This window comes from Panthera onca, chromosome D1 (assembly GCF_046562875.1).
Source record: "Panthera onca isolate mPanOnc1 chromosome D1, mPanOnc1 haplotype 2, whole genome shotgun sequence".
NCBI lineage: Eukaryota > Metazoa > Chordata > Mammalia > Carnivora > Felidae > Panthera > Panthera onca.
The window spans coordinates 94,446,536-94,451,570 of NC_138348.1; the positions used below are offsets into that span (position 1 = coordinate 94,446,536).

The 5,035-nt window shown below is 40.5% G+C and overlaps 1 pseudogene; it reads left to right on the forward strand.

Annotated features, from left to right (window-relative positions):
- Positions 1-4,708: 4,708 nt before the first annotated feature.
- LOC132662687 (U2 spliceosomal RNA) lies at positions 4,709-4,775 on the forward strand (annotated as a pseudogene).
- The last annotated feature ends 260 nt before the right edge of the window (positions 4,776-5,035 follow it).

Consider the following 5,035-nt stretch of genomic DNA (forward strand, 5'->3'; position numbering starts at 1 on the left):
CCTTATCAGGGAAATACAAATCAAAACCACACTCAGATACCACCTCACGCCAGTCAGAGTGGCCAAACTGAAGAAATCAGGAGACTATAGATGCTGGAGAGGATGTGGAGAAACAGGAACCCTCTTGCACTGTTGGTGGGAATGCAAATATGTGACCTTTTAAAAGTCAATCTGAAATTTCCTGATCAGCACTAGAGAAGTAATCTACATGATAAAAACCCTTCTGTTTTCTCCCCCCTCATCCCTCACCTCTCCCCGCATCCCCCTGCAAAAGATTATGTCCTGGCCTGAAACAATCCTTCCTTTTCTTTTGCTAATAACAACTTGCCCCACCCTCCTTCCTATAAAAACCTTCCGGTTTGTACAACTCAGAGCATCTCAGTACTTGCTTAGGCAGGATGCTTCCTGAATCATGAATTGCTTAATAAAGCCAATTTAGATCTCCCAATTTGCTTGGTTGAATTTTGATTAACAACAGTGTATAGCATCTAATAGGCGCTCAGTTAAGGGAGGGAGGATAGAAGGAAGGGTGCTCTTAATACTGAAGACAGTTTTTACCCTTTCAAAGACTCAGATAAGAGCTTTTGGAAAATAAAACAGATCTACTTGCAAATTTTTATTAGATAGTCTAGACTTTTGGAGAATTGGCTTACCAAACAGAATGAAAGAAAATAAGTTACCAAGTGTACAGTTAAATCTTCGTAGTGGAAAATGAGAATATTGTGAATGTTTTGTTTTTATTTTTGAGGAAGACCGAGCACAAGCCGGGTAGGGGCAGAGAGAAAGGGACAGTCAATCCCTAGCAGGCTCCACACTGTCAGCACGGAGCCCTCTGCGGGGCTTGAATCCCAGCATGAGATCACGGCCTGAACCTACATCAAGCGTTGGCCACTTACCCGACTGGAAAATGAGAATATTCTAAAAGAGTGGTTACGGCCACAAGGCCACAATGTCATTACGTATCTTTACGTATCAACATTGCAAAGGCTTGGAGCAAGGTTGTTTTTGTTAGACAGTCGGTAATTCATAGGAATTGCTCAAGGTTTCATTTATTTTAGGGACTAGAACCAGACAGGATGACCTTGCTTGTTTTCTTGGAGGGCTTGGGGGTAGGGATTGTTTATTTATCTCAGTACAAGGTGGTGGTACAGCTGCCAGTGTCCTTGTTACCGACCTTGCTCTTAACCATGGAGGTGATGTGCACCTTTACCCCTCATTCAACAGGGAAGGTAACAGCTTAATTCTCACAGCCCTCGAAAACAATAAAATCAAAAAGGGGGTTAAGTGAGCCAGAACAAGTATTATGAGGCAGATTTTTCCTATAAAGATATGACAAGGAACACTTTCAGTAAAGATAGATCTCCCAGGTCATTCCAATTTCTTTTTCCTTTGTTTGAAAAAAGCTGAAAATATCAGGCTGGAAAGGAATCCTTCTGTCATGTAAATAATTTTGCTCCCAAATTCATTGGTTTGCAAATGACAAATTAAAAAAAAAGTTTTAATGTTTATTTCTTTTTGAGAGAGACAGAGTGTGAGCAGGGGAAGGGCAGAGAGAAAGAGAGGGAAACATACACAGACTCCAAAGCAGGCTCCAGGCTCCAAGCTGTCAGCACAGAACCCGACGTGGGGCTCGAACCCAAGAACTGCGAGATCATGACCTGAGCCAAAGTTGGACACTTAACCAACTGAGCCATCAAGGTACTCTAGCAAATGACAAATTAAATGTCAAGATCATAATGTGAAGTATTCTGTGGAATAATGTAAGGGGCTGTCCCATTGGGAAGGACCTGAGAATTTGGGGTGACGGAGGGGGCAGAGCAGTTGTCCCTACAACGGTAAGAATTTTTCCTCACCCTCAAAGACACTTTCACCCCCATACATCTTCATCCCCCACCCCCACCATAGTCTGGCCTTTTTTTTTTTTTTTTTTTTTAATCTTATCTTATTCTACTTATTTATTTATTTTATTTGGACAACTCGGAAGGCTTAACTTGAGCTAACTCAAGGCTTGTGTCCTCTAGAAACCAGGCTTGTTCTGTCATATCTTGAGGCCTGGAAGGGATGGTGGAACCAGGGATTTATTTGCCTGAAAATATTTGGAAGGAATGTGAGAGGAGCTGAAGATTTTGTAGAGCAGATGTTTGCTGGACCACAAAACGGTTGTTTTTAGTGACCATTTCCATGACCCTATGTCTGTCCAGGATTGCAATCACACGAAGCACTTGGCTTAGAAGATCTTTATGCCTATTTCCTAAGTCATGAGGATTAATGTACAAATGGTGTACTTGGGAAATTTTTGAGAAGAAAATGAATATTGAGTAGAGACTTCGAGTTTGTAGACTTCATACCGGGGAGAGATAATGGCTCGATAAAGAGGAAGGTGGCATTTCAAGCAGGGAGTATACTGTGTACCAAAGCTAAATGATGAAGTATAAAGATATTTTACACATCCAGTAAAATTGATTTCGATTGTGGTTAAACATGGGCTTTGAAGCTAGTAAAAGTAAAGAAATTTACTCGCTTGATGTTGCGTTTCTAGGAAGTTAGGGCTGATGTCCAATATACTCGCTTATCTAATAGCAATATATAATCAAAGCTAGTATAGCCAAGAGCGGTTCCTCAAAAATTTCCCCTGAATTTGAAAAACTATTTGAAGTTCATGTTGCCATAACTTTTTGGATCACTCTCCCCGCTCCTGATACACACTGCACTGTCGTCAATTCCCCTTGCGTAACTAATCCTTAGTTAGGAAAATCCTTAGTTAACTGAACATCCTCATTGATATACTTGGAAAGAATAACTTTTTTTTTTCAATATATGAAGTTTATCGTCAAATTGGTTTCCATACAACACCCAGTGCTCATCCCAAAAGGTGCCCTCCTCAATACCCATCACCCACCTTCCCCTCCCTCCCACCCCCATCACTCCTCAGTTTGTTCTCAGTTTTTAAGAGTCTCTTATGCTTTGGCTCTCTCCCACTCTAACCTCTTTTTTTTTCCTTCCCCTCCCCCATGGGTTTCTGTTAAGTTTCTCAGGATCCACATAAGAGTGAAAACATATGGTATCTGTCTTTCTCTGTATGGCTTATTTCACTTAGCATCACACTCTCCAGTTCCATCCACGTTGCTACAAAAGGCCATATTTCATTCTTTCTCATTGCCACGTAGTACTCCATTGTGTATATAAACCACAATTTCTTTATCCATTCGTCAGTTGATTGACATTTAGGCTCTTTCCATAATTTGGCTATTGTTGAGAGTGTTGCTATAAACATTGGGGTACAAGTGCCCCTATGCATCAGTACTCCTGTATTCCTTGGGTAAATTCCTAGCAGTGCTATTGCTGGGTCATAGGGTCGGTCTATTTTTAATTTTTTGAGGAACCTCCACACTGTTTTCCAGAGTGGCTGCACCAATTTGCATTCCCACCAACAGTGCAAGAGGGTTCCCGTTTCTCCACATCCTCTCCAGCATCTATAGTCTCCTGATTTGTTCATTTTAGCCACTCTGACTGGTGTGAGGTGATATCTGAGTGTGGTTTTGATTTGTATATCCCTGATGAGGAGCGACGTTGAGCATCTTTTCATGTGCCTGTTGGCCATCCGGATGTCTTCTTTAGAGAAGTGTCTATTCATGTTTTCTGCCCATTTCTTCACTGGGTTATTTGTTTTTCGGGTGTGGAGTTTGGTGAGCTTTTTATAGATTTTGGATACTAGCCCTTTGTCCGATATGTCATTTGCAAATATCTTTTCTTATTCTGTTGGTTGCCTTTTAGTTTTGTTGGTTGTTTCCTTTGCTGTGCAGAAGCTTTTTATCTTCATAAGGTCCCAGTACTTCATTTTTGCTTTTAATTCCCTTGCCTTTGGGGATGTGTCAAGTAAGAGATTGCTACGGCTGAGGTCAGAGAGGTCTTTTCCTGCTTTCTCCTCTAGGGTTTTGATGGTTTCCTGTCTCACATTCAGGTCCTTTATCCATTTTGAGTTTATTTTTGTGAATGGTGTGAGAAAGTGGTCTAGTTTCAATCTTCTGCACGTTGCTGTCCAGTTCTCCCAGCACCATTTGTTAAAGAGACTGTCTTTTTTCCATTGGATATTCGGAAAGAATAACTTTAAATGTTATCCTACCAATTTGGATGTTTGAATTTAAAGGGGGACTATAGAAGACTCAGAATAATCCAAGGTCAAAAATAATTACTCTCCAATGGTGATTTTCGGGTAGATAACAGGGTGGATGATTTGGGACAGTTTACCACCTTGCTACTGCTAAACTTCTATAATGTAGCCTGACTTCATGTAAGGTAATCCCTGGGTATCCCTACAGTGGAAAAGAGTGGTATCCTCAACCATTAAAGGTTTATGAATGCTGATTTCTATCATTTATACCGAATTTGACAAAGACTACCTGTGCCCCAACTTATAGCACAAGCAAGTTCCAAAACACAAGAAATGATGATTCAGTACAAAAATGCAATGAGATCACTTGTGCTTAGTGGTTACATATCATAGAACTGCACTAGATTTCTCTCATAAAAATATTCACTTAGGGCCTGTTTACCTCATAAATTAACTAGAGTTATATAACTTGGAAGATGGGAAATTAAAATCACTGTGTAAATGTTATCAGTGTTCCGTCTACTTTATGTAGATTACTGTGATTCCAAGCTATTATACCATATATGTGCTAGCTCGTATTTATTTCATCTACTTTTAATCGCTTCTCGGCCTTTTGGCTAAGATCAAGTGTAGTATTTCATCTACTTTTTCTGCCAGACCCCAGGAAATAATAGTGATCTGTGGTTATTTACAGCAGAAAGAGACACTGGGAAGAATGTGAAGTTGGCAATGTGAAGTTCCACAGATGGAACAAAATAAAATTTCAGAGGATCCCAAAAGATGAAAATAAACCATCACAGAGAATCTGGGGCCGGTGATAGTCAGGAGCCAAGCAGGTAGGCATGTAGCATCCATGTAGATAATCAACCAGTAGGAAATGTTCCAGCTACCAGGATGATGTTGGGACAAAACTCCAATCCTGGG